This window comes from Pogona vitticeps, chromosome 4 (genome assembly GCF_051106095.1).
Source record: "Pogona vitticeps strain Pit_001003342236 chromosome 4, PviZW2.1, whole genome shotgun sequence".
Classification (NCBI taxonomy): domain Eukaryota; kingdom Metazoa; phylum Chordata; class Lepidosauria; order Squamata; family Agamidae; genus Pogona; species Pogona vitticeps.
The window spans coordinates 26,248,532-26,270,975 of record NC_135786.1 but is presented as its reverse complement, the minus strand read 5'-3'; the positions used below and the strand labels follow the sequence as shown (position 1 = coordinate 26,270,975).

At 42.6% G+C, this 22,444-nt stretch overlaps 1 protein-coding gene across 4 annotated transcripts in view; it reads left to right on the top strand.

Annotated features, from left to right (window-relative positions):
- The first annotated feature begins 315 nt into the window (after window positions 1-315).
- Window positions 316-22,444, top strand: part of SRC (SRC proto-oncogene, non-receptor tyrosine kinase) — a 109,774-nt gene continuing 87,645 nt past the window's right edge. For all 4 annotated transcript variants that reach the window (XM_020789231.3, XM_078392594.1, XM_020789229.3 and 1 more), the window contains exon 1: window positions 316-1,289. The gene's annotated coding sequence lies outside the window, so the exon portion shown is untranslated. The remainder of the gene's footprint in view (window positions 1,290-22,444) is intronic.

The window sequence follows — 22,444 nt, the reverse complement described above, 5'->3', positions numbered from 1 at the left end:
GAGTCGGCTTGAAAAAGCTGCAGCCGGCTACGGGCACTTCGTTTATACGGGTGCAAATCGCGCGGAAACTTTGCGCGCTGAGAATCGAAGGGAAGGTGGGATTAGGCAAGAAAGCCGCGCACCGTCTTTAAGGCGAAAAGGATCGCGTGCGTTACTCTTTAAGCGCCGCGCTACCCCGAGCAAGACGTCCTGGATAGGATCGGAACAAGGCCATCGTTTCCCTCCAGACGCCTCCTCCCTCAGCCAGCTGGGAGCCGAGCAGAGCGCACTCGAGACGTCACTTCGCCGCTGGCGGACGTCACGGCTGTGCTCACAAGGACGTCACGCCCTCGCTCCGAGTCCACGCCGGGCGCGCGTGGCGCCTTCATTGTCCCTGGTCTTCGCGCGCTGACCCCCGCGTCCAAAAAAGGAGGGCGGAAAAAAAAAAGAAAAATTAAATCAGGGGTGGAGGTGGTGGAGGAAGTGGGATTTCTTCCCCTCCTTTCTTCCGGTCCTCCTGCCATATTCCTTTTTTGGAAGGGGGAGGGGAGAGGAGAAGGGAAAACAGTTGTAAATGAAATAATAGGAGGCATCGGCGGCGAGGAGCGCGGCCCTAGAAGGGGAAGGCGAAGCGCTGGATGCCCCGGCGAGCGGCCCTCCAGGGGAGGAGAGTTCCGGGGGCTCTGCCGTCGGAGGGCTTCTCGCGCCCGGCTGCTTGCATCCCAGGGCTGACTGACTCTTGAGGAGCGAGAGGAGGCGGCGTCTGGGCAGCTGAGCTCACTTCTCGAAATCGCTCCAAGTGACCATCCGTCGTCTCTCCGGCTCATCGCTGATCTCGCTCTCGCCTTCGTGCTGGGAAAAGGGCTCGGGAGGGTGTAATCAAGCGGCGCCGGGGTTAAGGACACCCTCCCTCACCCCGTCGGAGGGGCGGGGGGAGCGAGAGGCACCTCCGCGCATCCTGCTCCGCTCCACACACACAAAGCGGGCGCCCTGGCTCGGCGCGCTCTCTCGCCCGCTCGCTCCGGCCCTTCTCCGGTCCTTCCCCCGCTTTCCACGCCAGGGGCAAGCCGGGCTTCTGAATGAATCAGCTGGCCAGCGTCTCGCCTCCTGGGCTCCGGCGTCCGTCTTTGCCTCCCGGATTCAGGACCGGGGGTTCTTGCAGCTGAGCCGGCCGCTGATTTCGGCGCTGCTTTGGCGACTCGCCGGCTGTTCCGGGGACGGGGAGAGGAGCAAAAGGAAGGGAGACGTCTCCGTGCGAGGATCGCGTCTCTTCTTTCCGGGAGACTTGGAGACGGGAGGAAATAATAAAGGTAGGCAATCAATCGCTGCCGGATGGGTGCTGTATATGCATTGGGGTGGGGGTCGGTGGGAGAGAGATGCTGGACTGTAGATTTGTTAATGTATCGGGTCGGGTGTCTGCCTGCCTGCGCCCGCCTCAACGTGAAATTGACTAACCCTTGCTTGCAATTGACTAAGCGAGCTTTGTTAACATCCTGTTCCTTGAAGGAGGAGAAGAGGGTAATCGGGTTTGAAACTCCAAGCGGCAGAGGTGCCAAGTGTTATTGCTGCTTCTCCCCACCCCCACTTCTTTCTTTTAAATGACAGCGATCCCCTGTGAATAGCACAGATTAGGTGCATCTCCGGGGGCTTTTTATCCCCCCTCCTCCCTCACCAAAAGGAGGCAAAGAAAGGTATTGCCCCAAACAAGATGTGTTTATTGCGGTTGCCGTGTTTAGTAGGGATGTTGTTGCTCGTGCTCGGTACGTGTGTCTGCGTGTGAAAGGTTGGAGCCGTCCGCTAGGAAGGCGAGAAAAAGGTCTGCGAGCACCGATGCGCGCGACTCGGTTCTGATTCACTTTCTTTTGTTATGATCCGGCGCCTGGTTCATAGGTCCTGATGCGGGACTCTCTGCATAATTCAAGACTCCCGCCCACCGGCCCCTTCCATCCCCGGCCCGCTCCCTCCTGGGGGGTTACATGTAGGATCAAATCGCTGGGGAAAAGAAACCAGGGCAGAAGGGAGGGGACTGGAGGCGAAGCAGGGCAATCTGCTGTATCTGGGCCAAAATATGAAATATTAATCGCACTCGCCCCGATGGTTTTTCCAATCTGTCGTCTTTTGTTTTTGTTTCTTTAACTGGCGGGGGAAATGTTCATTTGCAAGAGAACTTTACGGTGTGTGTGCGTGTGTGTGTCTTTACGCTGTCGTATCATCTAGGATCACGCCTACTCCCCCGTGCCCTCTTCCTCTCCCTGTCTCTCTCTCTCTCTTAACCTGGTCACGCCTTAAATACTGGGAGTAGGATTTAATCTCCTGGAAAATGGGGAAGCTCTTTAATTAAGGAGAAAATGGGGCTGTCTTTGCCTTGGAACTTCTGGTGCTTTGTGTTTTGAAGCCCGCGGAGGTCACGTAATATATAATCCACTTCTTTGTCACGGAGAGAGATTTTTTTTTCTGTGTCATTCTTCCAGCCGCGGAGGTTGGGCAGTCCCTCCCGGCAAGACGTGAGCAAGGAGGGAGGGAGGGAGGGCAAAAAGCCGGTGTTCTGTGCGTGCGCGCGCGCCATTCTGAAAAATTGCAAGAATCCGAGGTTGGGAGCGTAATGAAGTCTTCAGTGGCCTATCGAAGAAAAGAGCAAACCGGTACAGTTCACTCTCCCAGCGCTCCCTGTGCTGGTGGATCGTGTCACCATCGTCAAGGCTTAAGACACTGTTGCCTAGAGAACCGGATCGCGGGGGTGGGAGGTGAAGAGGAAAGAAGGAGTCTGATCTTTTTTCTATCATGTGTGGTGTTGGGGCGTCCAGTTTGTGGCACAGAAGTGTGTTTCCTGCTTTCTCAAATGCAAGCTTGATTTCTCTGCAAAGAGTTGAAATGGCATGCCTACTGCAGAGACGATGAGGCTCCCGGCTCAATCTCACCTCTGCCACAAGCTCACCATATGACCTTGGGCAAGGCACTTCTCATTTTACCTTGGGAAGTTGCTTCAAATGTTTACAGGAAGTATGGGTGCTTCCCAACAGACAGCTCCTGGCACTATCTGTAAAATGGCACTGGGTAGCGCTTCTTTCTTTTCCTTTATGAAGTATTTTTTCCTCCCCATCCCTTTTTTTAAAAAGAGGAAAGAAGTATCAGAGAGAGTTACAAGTGGACAATTGTCTGGCTTCCCCATGAATTTTTTGTGAATGAGGCTGGGCAGTTGCATGATAAAAGCCTCTGCTCTAGAAGCCGCTGGTGTCCATAAAGCAGTCTGAGGATTTGCAACATGCTTAGCTGAATGCTAAGAATGTTAACAGTGATTTGGGTGCAGAGTCACAGCTCATAAAACAAACACCAAAGGTTACAGACACTCTAGAAGGGGATCCAGTGATGGGGAGGGGTATACAGGAAGGAGGAAACTGGCCAAAATTGGGTGGAGGCATCTTGTGACAGTCCTTGTTTCAGGTAAACCTGGATCCTAATAAATGTGCCTTCTCTGAAATGTATGTGCCCATCCATGCAGTGAATGTGAATGTGTGATGTGTTGATGTGCCTTTGGCTTAATCCAGCTAGTTTAGCATTGCGTTTTTCACATTGACTACTTCGCAGCTCCTGACAAGCTTGGTTTGATGACAACAGCCCTCTCCTGCTGCCTATCCCTAGCTGGAGCATCTGGTGTTCACTGGTATACTGCCTCTGAACATGGATGTTTCTCTTAGCTATCATATGGTTAAATAGCTGCTGGTATATCTGTTATTCATGAGTTCGCCTAATTTCTCCTTCTTGAACATGATGTCAATGGCTGGCTGGAAATTATAGGAGTTCTAGCCCAACACATTTAGATAGCATTAGGTTGGGGAATAACAGTCTCTTGGTTTTTTTCTTTTCTTTTTAACCTTTCCGTCTCCATCTTGAAACTTTAATTTAACTGTTTTATTTTTCTGTTGTCTTCCCTTTCCCCACAACCAGGTCTCCAATGAAAGATCGTACAGAACTGTCCCGTTAATTCGCTAGAATCTTATTGCTGGTTTGGGTTTATCCGAGAGAAGCTGTGTAAATCTTAGTTGCAAATTGTTGTGCATTAACAGTATGTGGGTTGTGTTCCTGGGCACACACCCAATGTCCCAACCAGGTACTGTATGTACTCAGGAACAAAACCAACCCCTTGTTAATGAGCAGCAGTTTGTCACCGATATTCCTGCACTTTTCCTTACATGAGCACTGATAACTTTCCTTTGCCTGTTCTGAACTAACAGTTTGCTTCTCGTCTGTAGTCAACTGACCTATCCACCATATGAGAAACTGGGAATGTGTATGTTTTAAATATGACCCTTTTGAATGAGTACAATGGGTCTTATAGCACCTTAAAGATCAATACATGTATGGCAGCATTCTCTTGAATACCTCTCATTTTTATTCTGTCCATTGCATAGGGCTCGTTGCAGTCTGCTACCATTGTTCTCTTTCCAAAGTAAAAATGGATTCCTAACACCAAGGGCTGATTCAATTATACCTCCCAGTCAATGACTCGATCAGCTGATTCAGAGATCTAAGTGTGAATTGGCTTTATTTCTAAGTATTATCTCTGGGGAGATTGCAGAGTGGCCTCCAGAGGTTGGTAAGGCAGAGCGTTTACAAAGGTCCAAAGTTTGACAGATGTTCTAATAGTGTCACCATTTCAAAAAAGGGGCTGCCTTGGTTCTTTAGGAGGAGAAAGGAGAGACAAAATAGAATTAAATAAATTCCCCATTTGCCTGGCCTTTGTTTACTGTTAGCCAAGAAAATCAAGCACAGTCACGGAGAATAAAGGGATAAGGAGAAGCAAAAGGGGTGCCATGCCCAAAAACCTCCTAAATCCATGAGTTGATATTGGATGATAGTCTCTTGAAGCAGAAACACTGTCGCACCTGAGCAGGATGGTGTTCACCTAGAACAGTGGTTCTCATTCTTGGGTAACCCAGTTTTTCTTGGACTGCAATTCCCAGAAGCCTTCACCACTAGCTATGCTGGCTCGAGTTTCTGGGAACTGCAATCCAAGAACACCTGGGTTACACAAGATTGGGAACCACTGGTATAGAGGCTAGGTGTTGTGGATTGCTACACCTATAAGCCTTAGTTGACATGACCAATAGGGAGGGATGACTGGAACTGCAGTCCAGCAGCATATAGAGGACTGCATTATGGGAGGAGATCCTGTGGCAGATTACATTTTCCATTGTCTTTTCAGGATGGTTGAAATGCAAGTGAAAGTGATACACTGAAGCATCTCTTTCAGTTGTAAGACGTTTAGGGAGTGGCCAGTGCTCACAAAAGTAATTCATATCTGCTGAACTTCAGAACTACTTGAAGCTAAATCCAGTGGTAACTGCAGCAAAAGTAAAGCCATTGAACTGAATGGAATATCTGTGCTCCATACTTAATCTGGGGTGAATGTTGGGTTAGCACTTGGTTTGGAAATCTAATCACTGCTATAATTACAACATGTCACCTAGGTTTTTCCCCACCTAGAATAGGGATCAAGAATATTTGGCCCTCTAGATGTTCAAACTACAGTTTCCCCTCACCCTATGCTATTGTCCATGAGATCGGCTCTTCCTCATTCTGATGGGAGAAGTTAGGGCATGTCGGGTACCTATGACATCAAACTGACTAGCCGGAGTATGATTCACATTTTCAGCCCTGAACAATTCTGTGAATAGAGCATCGATTGTTCCTTGGAAGTGTAAATCTCACCTGTCCATCTTGGCTATTAAAATCTGTCATGTAAACTGTGAGCTAGTTTGAGGACTAGGAATTGGCAGCAGGAAACAAGCACCATTCTTGGGGCCCTGTTTCACGCTTCCCCATCACATCCAAAGGGAAGCCTCCATGCCTACACCGAAATGAGCAAACTACACAGCAGAAGCAGAGCATGGCATGGTTCCTTCGTATATGACAATGCTCAAAATCCTGCAGTCAAGTTAATGGCTGAGCAGGACTGCACACATCTCACTGATTAAAGAAATATGAATGTCCGCTAAACCTCATCCTTTGAAGAAGCAGCTTAGGAAACAAGAAATATAAATTGGTTGTTCCCCCCCTCCCCCGATCCCGGGTTGATTGGACCACACAAAAACAGGTCTTGGTTGGAAAGTTCTACATACCCGTTCCATAGCATGTTACAGACTGTTTGTTCAGTTTTCAAGACGGGTAGCTGTTTTGGTTTATTGTGGCTGGGCAAAGTGCAACCTTGGGAGGCACCCCTAAGCCTGTTTTTGTGGTTGTCTGTCCAAACAATGAAAAATAAATAAGCAATAAAAGTTTTCTTCATTAAAAGACAAAAGCCTCCAGGAGTAGCAATTTACCTTTTAATCAGGTTGTCCTGCAAAAAACAAAAACCTGAACAATTAAATAACTTTCCCCACTCATTTTTTCAAAATTAGAAGTAGAAGTTCAGCTACATATGTCCTTCCTTCCTTCCTTCCTTCCTTCCTTCCTTCCTTCCTTCCTTCCTTCCTTCCTTCCTTCCTTCCTTCCTTCCTTCCTTCCTTCCTTCCTTCCTTGTGTCCTCTCTGAGACTCTTGAGGGCATAAAATTGGCTCCTGAATCCGATAAAGTTGACATATTGCAGCAAAAACAAAAAAGTGGCATCTTACATAAACTAATTGTGGTAGCTTTGTTAATCTATAAGCTATTGTAAGGCTTACAGTGGCACTTGTTCAACTGTACCAAAATTACAAATTCAGTATAATGCTGTTCTGACATGGAAACAACTGGAATTGAGCAAATCATTGGAAAGTCACTTGTGGCTTGCTCATAGCTGAAGTCTGGAATTCCCCTCCATCACTGGATGATTTTGCAGTTGCCTAGAGGTGCCCATGTCAAATAGTAAATCACATGTCTGAATTCTGACTGTTCATCATCATTTTTATTAAATGGAAAGGAAATACAGAAACCCCCTACAACATAAATATATAAATATGACTGGCTGGGTTTCAGCTATAATTTTGGGTTGTTTGACGGCCCAAAAGAATAATTGCCAAAACAAACAAACAAATAAATAAATTAAAAATTGCAGAAAGTTCCTGAAAACAGTAGCCAGAATGAATTTCTTTAAGTCTTGTTGAGGCCCAGATTTGTGTCTAGTGTGGCAGAATTGGTAGCTGAAATTTGTAGCGGCCAGCAATTTCTGGTGGCGGCGGCAGTATTTCTGTCTGATCTTGCGTGCAACCAGATGCTCACAGTCTCTGTATAAATTCACCTAATAACACCTGAACCAATTGATTTGGACCAATATGGATTAATACAGTTGATGTAGGAGTAGGTGGTGCAGCAAGTCTTTTGGGAGAACAGCAAAAGTAATTCCAAGCTGCCATTCAAATAAGTATTTCCTTCTTGGAAGGGCTTCTTCCTTTGTTTTTAGTTTGATAGTACTGCCATTGTTGGAAGCCAATTAGAGCAGTGGTTCCCAACCTTGGTTAACCCAGGGCTGCAGTTCCCAGAAAGCCTGCCAGTACAGCTAATGGTGAAGGCTTCTGGGAGTTGCATGCCAAGAGCACCTGGGTTACCCAAAGTTGTGAACCAGTGCACTAGAGCAGTGGTCACCAACCTTGGGCCTCCAGATGCTCTTGGACTACAACTCCCAGAAGCCTTCACCACTACCTCTGCTGGCCAGAATTTCTGGGAGTTGAAGTCCAAGAACATCTGGAGGCCCAAGGTTGGTGACCACTGCACTAGAGGATCTGGTTGTGTTGACAGTGCTACATAGTTTTTTAATCTTAAATAGACTCAATCTAAATGTTGTACCAGAAGACAGCCTGCAGATTTGCTCTTTTGTTTCTTAATTACTTGGCTTTGTGTTCATTCCATATTACTGGTAGATGTGTTCATGAAAGACATACATCCATTGGAACATCTAAAACTGTAGTTAGTATTAACCTGTTTCTCATTCAAGGAGACGGATGGTGGTTTCTGACAACATGATCCTCCTGTCTGTAATACTAGATGCTGGTGCACAGCTCCCATTCCTTTCAGTGAGTCTTGCTGTTGAAAATCATCCCAGTGCTTTGTGCAAAGATTGGAGCACAAAGTGTAGCCTGGCTAGAAGGTTCCGAGTCATTACTTTGTTGGGCTTCCATGAGCAGACAGTTGCAGCAGGTTAATATAGCAGGATCATGCCACATGCACAAAGGCAGCTTTTCTTCAAGATCATTACTTGTACAACAGCCATGCTTGCACAGGCAACATGATACAATCCCAGTGAGACTTTGCACTCAGTGGAAGCTCATTAGGACATTGGCCCAAGTGATGAATCCTCTCTTGCACCAAAGATAGAGGGAGAGTCTTTTAAAGGGAGTGCACATCGTATGCTCCAGAAATCTTTTTTCCTTTGACCCACTTTTTAATTTTCTCTCTCACACACACAAACACAAACACACAGACACACACACACACACACAAAACACAAACACACGTATGAGGAAATTTGAAAAAATGTGTTGTGTCCTGTATTCTCTAATGTGCAATTGACTTTCTTCTACCTGGTGGTTTTATCTGTTGAATCAAGATTCCAGACAACTTCACTTTGTCAGTGTTCCCTGCCTTTCACATGACCTAGCTGAGAAGCCTTCTCATAACCTTTCACTTCGTTTTGTGTTGAAAATCCTCACAAATTTCCTCAGAGGCCACCCTTTTCCTTCTGACTGCTCTTGGTGCTCCCTATCACCTGGACAGTTTGGGAGTTACTGTACAGCCATTTCTTCCCCCTTCTATGGAGACCCTATTACTTTTTATTCAATCCTTTCTCCACTGCTCTAGTTGTATAAAATTAAAACATGATATTCTAACTATTCCTACCTCTTCTTTTATTTGCTCTCCATTTTCCATTTTATCTAACCAATTTTTTTAATCCTAATAACTTGGTTTTTTCTTAAGAAATTCTCAATCCTTCTTTTCAAATTTGCTGGGAATTTCTCCAATTCAGCTACCAGATACAGTAGAGAAATTGATGGGGAAAATATTTTTCTATACCTATTCCAAGATAAAAGCATATTTTAAAAGAAGGAATCTTCAGTATTTTTTACAGTACTATATTCGTACTGTGTAAATATTTTCCTCTTTCTCTTAGGTATCTATGCCAAATCTTTTGATTTGGTTTATTTGTTTTGCTGATTTATTCTGCTAGGCTTGCTTTGAGACTTTTTCCTGTCCATCCTCAAACTCCTGATGTCACAAAAGACTTTGGGATGCATTTTGTGCTTTGCTTGTGTTTTGTCTGGTTGCAGAGGTGGTTACGTCTTGCAGGATGTGATCTAAGAGCCCAGATCTATACACTTCTTTCAGGCCAGTACAAAATGTGCTGTTCAGTGGCATTGTGGTAGCTAGTTCTAGTCGTTTTCATTTCTATCAGGAGCAAGTCTTTTATAAATCTAGTGAGCCTTGATTCAAGATGAGTTTTTTTCCAAATATTTTGGATTGCAGTGGTGCCTCGCAAGACAAATGCCTCGCAGGACCAAAAACTCGCAAGACAAATGGCTTTGGCAATGGGGTTGATGACTCACAAGACAAATGTTCCTATGGCCGTGCTTCGCAAGATGAATGTTTTCAGTTTTTTGTTCCTGTCTCCTGTTTGCTGATTTTTAAATGTTTTTCTATGATGTTTAAAAAGTTACAGTTTTTGATTGAATTTTAAAAAATCATCTGCACAATATATACGGCTTTAAAGAGTACTTAATAAACCATCTGTAAACCAAATTTGACTATGTTCTGACTTTTTTTGCCCATAGGAACGCATTAATTAGATTTCAGTGCATTCCTATGGGAAAATGCATTTCGCAAGACGAATTTTTTGCAAGAGAACATTAACCACGGAACGAATTAAATTCGTCTTGCGAGGCACCACTGTACAACAGAGATGTATAACACTAGAAGTGAGTTTTTAATCAAACCCCCACAGCTATTGTACAGTTTGCAGCTATGATGAGAGAAGACAGGGAGACTTGAGGGGCCTTGTTTGTTTGTTTATTTATTTTACATGCCCTGCCCATCTAGACTAAAGTCTACTCTGGGCAGCTAACAATAAGACATAAAAGCAAAACCAATATAATTAACAGCAGTAACAATATAATTCAAAATGGGAAAGTCATTAGGTGATGTCAGGAGGGAAAACCTTCCTAAAGAGCCAGGTCTTTAGTTTGCTCTTAAAAACATCCAGCCAGGTCTATTGCTTTTAGGGATGCTCTTTGTTTTGAAAGAGAAATGTTGCAAACGAATATTCCAAAATACTGGACCCTTCTAAGCAGAATTAACACCTTCCATTTCAGAGTATCTTGGAGCCATAATACAACAAGCCACCCAATACCATAATGTCCTTCAAATTTAATCTTCCCATTTGACAACTCTAAAGTTCAGAGATTACCACCTCTGAAAATCGCATCAGTGGTGTGCTTGCATTTCATTGCCAGATGAAGTTACAAGCTCAGGGGAAACTGTAAACTGATCAAAGTATGATCTGAAAACAAAGGTGGTTTGAAGTGTGTGTTTGATCAAAATACAGGTCAAAGAACTGGGAACTGCTGAATTCTAATTCTGTCTCTGAGGCCTACTTCTCTCAGGCCATTTGTTACATAATTCCCTATCATCCCTTCCCCCTTTGATCATATGAAGAGTACTGTATAATATGATAAGGTGAATTTGTGTTTGCAAAAATGTATAGAAAAATTGTGTTTGGAGAGCACAAATGTATAACCATTAGTAGGACTAATTTCAGATTTGGGAATAGGTATTTATCTTGCTCCCTGTAGGAAGGAGATACTGTTGAGAGTTTCGGTGCTGTAGCAATTGTAGTGTTGACTGGGACTTGGGCGATCCAAATTTAAGACCCTGGGTCTGAGCTCTGAAACTCACTGGTCAGTCAGTCTGAGAAGGGAGATGGAAACTTACCAATCTACATGTAGATCTGGAGAAGAGAAGATGGGAAAATGCAGCTGGGCTGTTTCTCTGCCCATTGTTCCACCCCATGGCTTCACATCACCAGCGACATGTGCTGGTTCTCGATTCCAGCAGGAAAGAGATGAGTTGAAAAAATGAGATTTCTTTAGCACTGAGGTGTTCCCACCCTCCTGCCCCGCACTGTTGTTGGCTTGTCAAGGAGCAATAGCACAGGAGTATCTGGGATGCTCATGGTACTTGATTGAAATGCACTTGTTCCTAGTGTAACGTAATAGGTATCAGATTGAACGAGAAATCGCAAAGTGCCCCGAATCTTGCCTCTGCTTCAAATACGGACGACCTTTGTTAGTGCTACGTTACAAGAGCTATTCACTGTCTACCACTCCCCCACCATTACCTGGAAAATACACACCAGGTCTTTCTCTGGTCAGCTGAAAAAAATGTAATCTGGTCAGCTGGAAAAAATGCCCTGTAAGTCAGCATTGTTTTGTCTACTCCGTTTATCTTCCTCCAGATCCAGCATAATGCTCGTAGACCCATTTTTTTTCTCTGAGCAGCGGTTCTACACAGAGCTCAGTCAGTAAACTTAATAAAGAGCTAAATAATGTTTGTGATATATAAGCAGCACGCTTTGCTTTTGTATGCACCTACATCTCATACCCAGCATGGTGTGATATCCAGTTTTGTGTAGTGGACAGAGTGACAGTCTACGTCTTAGGAGGCCAGGGTTTGAATCACTGCTCACCCATGGAAACTCACAGGCTGTGTGAAACTGATAAAACCGCTCCTTAAATATCTCACTTACCTTGAAAGCCCTATTAGGGTTGCCAGAAGTGAGCTCTGACTTGATGGCACATAATAACGGCTACAAACATCCAAATTATTTTTCCTCACTTATCAACCCCAGGTCAAGAAGAGCATTTATGTTAGCCCGATTTAACATTTTTCCCTCAGCGAACCATGCCGGTCGATTTGCAAATATTCCTAAAGAGGACCGATTATGCCTGTTCTGCCATTTGGTTCCGGATACACTTGATCATATACTGTTTTCCTGCCCAGTTCATTTCTCCATTCGTAAGGCACTACTAGAACCCTGGTTATCTTCCCTGTCGAACACCCCTGAGATTTTTCTGAATGATTCTTCCTCCCGTATCACTGAAGCTGTTGCTATTTTTCTGCTTGAGATTCTCAAATTAACTTCCAAGTTATAACCTGTTGTGCTTATTGTTGTAATCCCAGCTGTATTTATGCCAATAAAGGTTTGGAGAAAGAAAAGAAAGAGAAGAGAAGATGGGAAAATGCAGCTGGGCTGTTTCTCTGCCCATTGTTCCACCCCATGGCTTCACATCACCAGCGACATGTGCTGGTTCTCGATTCCAGCAGGAAAGAGATGAGTTGAAAAAATGGGATTTCTTTAGCACTGAGGTGTTCCCACCCTCCTGCCCCGCACTGTTGTTGGCTTGTCAAGGAGCAATAGCACAGGAGTATCTGGGATGCTCATGGTACTTGATTGAAATGCACTTGTTCCTAGTGTAACGTAATAGGTATCAGATTGAACGAGAAATCGCAAAGTGCCCCGAATCTTGCCTCTGCTTCAAATACGGACGACCTTTGTTAGTGCTATGTTACAAGAGCTATTCAATGTCTACCATTCCCCCACCGTTACCTGGAAAATACACACCAGGTCTTTCTCTAGTCAGCTGAAAAAAATGTAATCTGGTCAGCTGGAAAAAATGCCCTGTAAGTCAGCATTGTTTTGTCTACTCCGTTTATCTTCCTCCAGGTCCAACATAATGCTCGTAGACCCATTTTTTTTCCTCTGAGCAGCAGTTCTACACAGAGCTCAGTCAGTAAACTTAATAAAGAGCTAAATAATATTTGTGATATATAAGCAGCACACTTTGCTTTTGTATGCACCTACATCTCATACCCAGCGTGGTGTGATATCCAGTTTTGTGTAGTGGACAGAGTGACAGTCTACGTCTTAGGAGGCCAGGGTTTGAATCACTGCTCACCCATGGAAACTCACAGGCTGTGTGAAACTGATAAAACCGCTCCTTAAATATCTCACTTACCTTGAAAGCCCTATTAGGGTTGCCAGAAGTGAGCTCTGACTTGATGGCACATAATAACGGCTACAAACATCTGAGAACAAAATTTGGCCTATAGCTATATGCTATAATGGCTGCTATAATCGTCTATTATTAAATGAAAAATGGGTTTAATTAAAAAATAAATATGCTAATAAAACCTCTTTGTATGGTCTAATAACCCCCAATATCTGGCTATATGATCTGGCCATGGCTAAAAGATTTGGTCAAAGTTTACATGCTGATCCCTATTTGTAAGTCTCACCTGAGGTCATCTCACCTGAAAGAGTATTGTGCAAAGGAAATGTAAAGCTTAAATAGGACAGTCACTCATTTATTGTGGTATGATCAGAGCATGAAAATTTCCCCACCATGGGTGGTGGCTTTGGGGAGCTATCATTCACAAAAAAGGGGGGAACCCTTCATTCAGATACAATTTATAGGGTACACCAAAATCTGATTTTGAAAAACTCTAGTTCTTTGTTGCATTTACTGAAGGCACAATGTTAAAAAAACAACAACATAAAAATATGAATAAGTAACTGGGAAACTGACCCTTAGCTTTAGCATTCTAGGTTCACGATCTTGGGTGCTTGAATTTCAAGAAAACCAGAGTAGGGCTGGGCTCTTCTCTTTAAGCTCTTCGTTACTGTGTCTTGAAGGCAGTATATGTGTGAGAGGGAGAGAGATTTGGCTTAAATTGGGACAAATCGGAGGTTGTGCTTGAGAATTTCATTAAGGGCCCTTCTATTCCCCACTCTGCCCCAGTATTTTGAGCGCTGATTCTAAGCAAGCCACTTTCAGCTTCAACCCACCATCTGGAGAAGGGAGATAATAACATTAAAGTACCATCCATGGTTCTTTTTCATAAGGATTTTCCACAAAATCAGGTGTGAGGAGTAATTTGAACATTTGAAGAGCTATATAAATGCTAAGTGAATGATTACTGCTGCTTCCTGATGAAGCTGCTTGAATCACCAGGAAGTGCCTCACAATATTATGGACTGGAACAAAAACGAAATGCAGAAACTTGTTTGAAACTTGCTCTGGGACATTTTCTTATCAAAGTGGTGAGAAAGGGGGGTATTTATTGTGCTGCAAATGATTTTGACCTCTTTGCTTTGCTGAGTGACTTTTGTCCAGATTTTGCAGGTGGTGCATAAATATGGATTTCAGGTTTATGACATTTATTCTCTCTTTCCCCCCAACATGTAAGAAATCCTTTAGTCTTAAATTCTGCATTTCCCAGTCTTCCTGTTCACATCTAGCCTGCAGTGGCCTTCTACTTGTGACAATAACTTCACTGTGCTTGTGACAATAACTTCATTTGTCTTCCACTCCACAACAAATATTTAGGAAAAAAAGAAAGGAAAGTTCTGCTGTGTATTCATTACTGTAGGATGAGGAACCTATGGCTGTCCAGATGTTTTGGATTTCAGCCCCCTTATTTACAGCCAGCAAGGCTAACTATAATGAACTAGGGGTAGTTCAAAGCATCTGCAAGACAAAATGTTCCTTAGTCCTGTTTTACTTGTCTGACTTTTTCCTGTTCTGAACGGGCTATGTTCCTACCAACTGGGAAGAATCAATAGCTGCCTTTGGTAATATAGGTGCATAATATCGACTTAATACTTAGTCAAGACTAATGGTCCATCCATCACAATTTCCCTGAACAACAACAGTTCTACAAAATCATAAGCAGAGAACTTTCAAGTTAAGATGCTTGAGACTCTGAAAAGGGTTGATGTCGTGGACTAGATTTCATTAGGTGACCACTTGTTCTAGAGAACAACCCTCTTTTGGAACATGTCATCTATTTGAAGGCCCATCTAGTCTGTACATGATTGTAAAAGGATGATACAAAGACCTTGGAATTCACCATCCATAGTGAGTATATGGGGAGTGAAATGAGCAGGTACTCGGATCATCTAGTTGCAGTCTTCACCCCTTCAGCTGAGATGTACTGTAATTCTGTTTAAATTGTTTTAACAATTGTGGATTTCTAACGAATGCATATAAATTAGCATTAGCAGTTTTATGCAGATTGATGTTCTGTACAATGTGTGTCTTTTCAATATGTGGTATATTTATGCATTAACCAGTTTCTAATACAAAAAACTCCCTTACTTGATCTCTGCATTCTGAATTTTCCATGCTGCGTTTGCTTATTGATTACTTGAACTCTTAATTGCTGCCAACTGGGCATTTGTTCATTCATTGGGTGGGCATCAGGCAGGTACACAAAACATCAGCCTCCCAATCTGACATTTCAAAAAGTTCCTATGATATATGCTAAGTAGAGTAAAAGACTGGCATTTTACTTGCCACCATTGGAAAAAGTTCAAGTACTGATTTTTGGAACGTTGTTTTGCCGTCTGAATATTTCTGTATTTTTAACAGTTCTGTCCAGGTATAAACAGAGGGTGCTGAAAAGAGACTATAATAGAGGTCAGGATTGACTGTTGCACGGCTGGTGCAAAGAGGTAATTAGACATATTGGTACCCAGGTTGTTTTGGTACCCATTTTTCACTCACATTGCCTTGAGGCAACAGCACAAGCCCGCTCACCCCACCCATGAAAAAGGAGGTGGAGAATGTGCTGTGGTCCCCAAGAAAGGGAAACTGTAAAGTTTCAACAACAAAAGGGAGACTGACTAGGACTGGAAGTGTTGTTGTTTATTTTCCTAACACTCACCAAAAGATTCCCCTCTTTATTTTGGTGCTATGTAAATTTTGCTACCCTACAGTAATACCCAGTCACCACATCCTAGTTACAACTAGGGTGGAGTGAAGTTGGTCTGATTATGATTTCAGACCTGAACTATTTATCCTTCACTACTAAAGCTTAATATCCTAATTTGTAAGGGACATGAATAAGGTGGAGTTTTGCTTTGATGTAAGAGTTAGGGAAAATATCACTGCATTACATTATAAATAGGCAAGAACAATCACTGCTTACCAGATCAAGTGACAATTGCTCACATTTTTGGCCTCCCTAAGGGAACATTTTTCTTCTTCAAAGAGTTACTTAGGAATATTTTAAAAAACCCAGCAGAAGTAGAAGAGTTGATGATGATGGCGATGTTAGTATAGAAGTTCTTCAATGCATTCCTATCCCCATTTGGTTCCAAGTGGGTATGTATCGGTGAGTTAGGTTTCTGGCTGCAGAGCCAGAAGGTGAGAATTTAATTTCCACTGTGCATCCCAGAAGAGCCAGCCTGTATGGCTTTGGGCAAGCTGCACGGTCTCAGGATGCCCCCAGAAGAACAGAAGAGTGAACTACTTCTAAGTACTGTCTACCTAGAAAATCTTGAAAAGAGTCACCGTAAGTCTGAATTGACTTGAAGGCATACTGTTGTTGCTGTTAGGTATGTACAGTGGTGCCTCGCTAGACAGTTACCCCGCATGACAGTTTTTTCGCTAGACATTGACTTTAACAGTGATTCCTATGGGGGAATTTCGCTGGACAATGTTTGGTCCCTGCTTCGCAAACCAATTTCCGCTAGACGACGATTTTGACAGCTCCCTCTGTGCTCACAAAACGGGTGTTTTCGGGACCCAAGCTTCGCAAGACAGGTATTTGAACAGCTGATTGGCGGTTCGCAAAGCGGCTTTCCTATGGCCGATCTTCGCTAGACAACGACGATTCTTCCCCATTGGAACGCATTAAACAGGTTTCAATGCATTCCAATGGGGAAATGCTTTTCGCTAGACAATGATTTAGCTAAACAGCGATTTCAGTGGAACGGATTATCATCGTCTAGTGAGGCACCACTGTATAGGATAACTGCCCTGTGGAATCAAATTTTGGGTTTGCTGAAATGTCCTGGATCTTGGCGGTAAATTGAGTAACATTTTTCACAGTCTGCTTTTCTAAGGAGAATAATCACCGTTCATCTACCATAGCTGCTACTAAGAACATGTAATATGCAGAAGCATAATTTATTGGACAACAGAGTGGTGTTCTCGTGCTGCCATAGAACTGTCACCATCCTGACCAGAGTGTGTCCATTCCAGAACTAGTGTTTTAAAAGAGAGACTTCTAGCTTTGATTTCGAAATGACAGCTTCTGCCACATTCACAGATCTTTAAATTACCATGGTTAGCTCTTAGTGGTTTGAGGATAGTGACACCAATCAGATCTCAGTAGGGGTTGCAGCAGGGGTTAGACTAGTACTGTGTGTGAGAGAGTGATAGCAACATATTTTGTCTCCCTGGCTATATTTCATTGATAAGAAGCCAGCAGTAAGTGGCAAGGCGATTCACAGAGTGAAAAGCAGCAGTTAATTTTCCTATTGTTATTCTGAAAAACAGTCTGGTTATTACTGGACTTCAAAAACACCATACAAAGACCAAGGATAAAAGATGAGACTTAAAATATATATATATCTTAAAATACATATATCAAAGAATGAAGGTCTACTATGTTAACATTACGGTATTGATTACTTGAAACCTGTGAATGTTATATGATACAATATATTGACATTTGTTCCTGTATCACAACTTTCTCCAATCTGGGGTCTTACAGATGTGATGGACTATATCTTCCATCATCATGAGATGCTCCCAGTTTGCATTTTGGGGTGCATTGGGGTGTTGCATTAAGAAAGTAAGATGGTTTCCTTTTTGCTTTCATTGTCTTGCTTTCATTGTCTCGTGACTACTTAACTGGACTGATATTCGCATAGTTCCTGTAACTCAATAAAGAATTCAAAGGCAGCTAAGCAAATTTGTATCTAAAAGAAACTTAATATTGTTATCACTATTTGCTTTTGTTAATTTCCCAGTAATCACATCTGGATAATGATAAAGAGGTTCTTGCACAGCTCAGGTACAGTGACCTTAAATCTCAGTGTAGAAGGGTTTGCCCAAAACTCTGCCACTTCAGAATTCAACCTATATACGTACACAGTGGTGCCTGGCTGGACGATGATAATCCGTTCCACTGAAATCGCTGTTTAGCGAAATCATCTTCTAGCGAAAGGCATTTCCCCATTGGAATGCATTGAAACCTGTTTAATGTGTTCCAATGGGGAAGAATATCTTTGTCTAGTGAAGATCAGTCATAGGAAAGCCGCTTTGCAAACCGCCGATCAGCTGTTTAAATACCTGTCTTGCGAAGCTTAGGTCCTGAAAACACCTGTTTTGTGAGCACAGACGGAGCTGTCAAAATTGGTGTCTAGCGAAAATTGGTTTGCGAAGCAGGGACCAAACATTGTCCAGCGAAATTCCCCCATAGGAATCACTGTTTTGCGAATCGCTATAGCGATTGCAAAAAGTCAATGTCTAGCGAAAAACTGTCATGCGGGGTAACTGTCTAGCGAGTCACCACTGTATTATCAAAAAAGCAATCAAGCAGAAAAAGTAGCCATGTGATCCATCCATATAAAGTTCCGGGTTAATTGATAGATTTATCAAATCACTAGAAAGTTACAAGCAAGACAAATGTTGAGTTCTTAACTCTGCATAAAACAAAGATGGTATAAATTTGGGAACAGGAAGGGAAGCAAATGGCAGCCACCACAAAGTAAGATGTATTGTCTTGACTGCAGACTGCTGGCAAGGCAAGATTATGGCTTAGCATAAGAAAATTTGTAATTTAAATTCATTCCTAACTGGCAAATAAAGATTTAGAATGTTGAGATTTTTTAATTTGCCAGTTAGGAATGGACTGAAAGTTATGAGGTTTTTTGAGAAATAGGGTTTCATCTAAACTTCACAGACCGAGCTTAAGTCAGAAATGTAAAGATGGACTTTAGTCAATATTAGTCAAAGTTATTTTGGCGTCTGGTAGAACTTCCCAGAGACTTGTTTCCAATGCATTGTATAAATGTCTGCTGCCCTTTCTTGATATACAAAATCTGCTGCCTAAGGCAGCCACCTCATGCTGTTTTATAATGCACATTATATATTTTGCTGCCTTACCTATGTACTACATATTGGCTAACATCCTGTTCGTTACACTCCAAGCATAATGCATACAGTGTAATGTTTGGAAGCAAATTGCCTCAAGAAATCATTGTAGACATTATCTGCTGTGTACTTAATCATGTGAGTCAGTGTGCATCAGTTAATGTCTACAGTCATTTCTTAATTTAAGGAAACATATATGCAAACACTATGCTGTATGTGTGATGCTGGGGTAAAATCCCAATAGGATTTTTAACCAACATACCAACTATTTTATTCTATATAACATATATACGGCAACATGACATATATTATATGATTGTTATATCATGTTACTATATTGTATGTCATGCTGCCTTATATATATTATAAAGGCAGCTCCTTCCTTCTACCTGATATTAGTGCTAGCCTTGCAGAAAAGCAGCTGAAGGATATGGATCCTCCCATCCAACCTTTTCTTCCACAATTCAAATGAAGCATAGGGATCCCTTACAGACATACGTATTCCTGTCTCTTCCTGACAAGGGTTGCTTTTGTTCATCTCCATCCCCCCTTCTCTCCCCCTCCCTACCCATCCGCCCCGACAAGAACTAAGCTGAAAAGATGCTCTTTTCCTTCTCTGAGGCGGCCTCAGCACAGCAGGGAGGACGAGAGATGGGGGAGAGGAGGGGGGGACGCCTGTCAAGGAATTCTAGGGGCCTCAGCTGATCCATTAGTGACACATCACACAGGCTCTAAGTCAAAGGCACTCCATGGAGCTCTGGGGAGGCCCCCAGAAGAGCAGCGAAGAGGGAACCAGATAGACAGACAGGCACATTAAAGAGGAAACGAGCATTTGTGCCTGACGCCCTCTCAAAATACAAATAACTGTAAATAATTCTAGCTGTGTTTATCCATTGATTGTATCTTTAAGTCTGAGAGAAGCACTTCTCTTTTGTTTACAATAGGACTATTATTTACGCATTTATCGATCAAATTGATATCCCACTTTTCTCTCAGTAAAGGCCCAAGGCAGCTCACCACACAAATTAAAATAGCAGTTCTTCCTTTCCTGGTGTTTTTTTTTTTTTAAAAGGCCCAGATTCTTCTTCTGTCTTTTTTCAAGATGCGCTATTAGACCCTGGATGTTATTTGCTGCAAGGAAAGGATTGTTGCCCATCTCCACTTAGAAGAGGTCAAACTTTCTGTGTCACAGGGGCCTTGCCAGTGTGTAATATTATTAACAAATTATACAGAGTGTTTAACATGACCGCTATGGTGTATTTCGGTCAGCACAATCAGTGGGGAAATCCTAGGAAGGGGCTGTCAAGATTTCACTTGAGAACAGGATTGCTGGAGAGCAGGACCTGCTGTTCCCCTGGAGAAGGATAAAGACCTTACCACCTTGGTTTAGGTAGTAATATTATGTTTGTGTAGGAGGGGCACTGGAAGAATGAATACATGTAGTGATCTTATGGGTTTTCATTATATTTAAGGGTTTTAAAGACTATAATTGGAGACATTTCCCTTGTGTTGTGGATCTCCTATCTGGGTGGATAAATATATCTGGAATTTGTTTCTATTTCATTTCAAAGAGACATTTGCAGTCTTCATTGTTTCTTCAAGCAACTCCTACTTTGGTGTTGGTGAAAATAACTCAGGGGTATACAAACAATAGCATTTGGTTTTAGGCTGTGTTTATATCCCTGGTGTTGTTCGTTATTTAAAACAAACATTTTTGGGTGGTTGTAAAATTTGTGTTGCAGTACTGATTTAAAATATACAGCCGCACAGCACCAGAGAGTGTTACATATACAGATTTATTGTGTCCAGAATATTATTCCTTTATTGATTACATAAGAGCAGCTACACAAGCAGGCTCTCTTTCCTTTGTGTAACTGGTTGTGAAATCGGGGTATGTGACCCCCCCCCAGCATCAACAACCTGTGCAGTAAGTTAGGTTGTACAATAAACAGCAAATGACCTAAGGCCAGCCAATGAGAATTGTAGCAAATGGGACTTTTGAACTCCAGTAGAAATCCAGTACTCTCCCTATTATCATCTTATACTATGATATGAACTGAAGGCATATGGTGATACCTATAATGTAGATGGCTGTGTGATTAAAACTCTTCAGTTTGCTTTTTCACAAGTAAAACTGTTGTGGTCAGTTTATTAGCTAGCTCTGCTTAAGATGCAAGTGGAACACAGGCTATAGTAGAGTAAGTGAGTATCGTGTACAGCGTCCAACAATGTCAGTACAGGGAGAGCTTTAAATAACAGTCATTGATTTAAAAACAGGTATTACCAACACATGTGTTCCAGTTTTAATTTGTAAACTACAGTATTGGAGGGCACATGATCTCTAGTGTAGAAGATAGGTTATGGGGCTAAACCCTGCTAAGCTGCAGCCCAGATAATTCTATCAATCCTATTCACAAGGGGGGGGACCCTCACATTAATTTTTGAAAATGCAACACAGCAATGTGGTACCTTAAAGACTAAAATGCAACTTGATGATGACTGCTGGGGACTCTAATCCACTTCGTCAGATTCGTTGTGTGTTATCCTGGGTTAACAAACACAAGTGCACACACACTCAGTGGGGGAGGGGCAGAATTCTATAAGCATGTGGCTCAAATTGCAGTGAAATGCAAGGCAGAGCATTTAGGACAACGGAAATAAAGCTTATGTTTGTAGAAAAGAAGCATAATAACCATGACAGTTCACTGGCGTACGACACCACTGTTTAGAGCCCTCATTATATTAAGTGGTGGTGTAGCCAACCATGTCTTTCCGAGGCAGATTTCCCTAATACAATATGGTATTTTTTACACTAGATGTACACTTTTTTCTTCACCATATTGTTTTAAAAATAGTGTGGTATAATGGTTATAGTGCTGGCCAGGAAGGCATGAGAGCTGGGTTCAATCTTCCATTCTGCCATGAACTTCACTTAGCCTGATCTACCTCACAGGGCTGTTGTACCGTAAAGTAAAGACGAGGGTGGCCTTTCATATTGCCTTGAGTTCATTGGAGGAAAGGCAGAGAGGTACCACATATTTTAAGAGTTGTTGTGATGCTTTGAGATGTTGCCAAAGTTTTATCCCAATTGCTGTATTTATTTTGACTTTGTTACATGTTGCAATGTTTTTATGCTTTCATTTCATTATTTTATTATGATTTTGCATTGTACGTTTCTCCTTTGCCTGTAACCTGACCAGACTGATTGCATGTACATTGGTGTAATTGTAAAAACACACACAAACCTCTTCATTTAATATTTTCAGACCATTTATATTAAATAAAGTATTAAATAAATGAATAAATGTACATGTGTACAATTACACCAGTTACACACGACATGCATTCGCTACCATCAATTCAATAACATCTTTTAGCACAACAGAACTGTTCTCCTTAAGATCCTGTAAAACACTGGAAGATGGTTTGTTTCTTTTGCTGCTAGAGACGGTCATGTCCTACAACTCTTGATGAAGAGTACTTAATGAAACCCAGCAATGCTCCAAAGTCACTTTAGACTCTGGATTTAGAGACCTTATAGGGTCAGTTTAAGT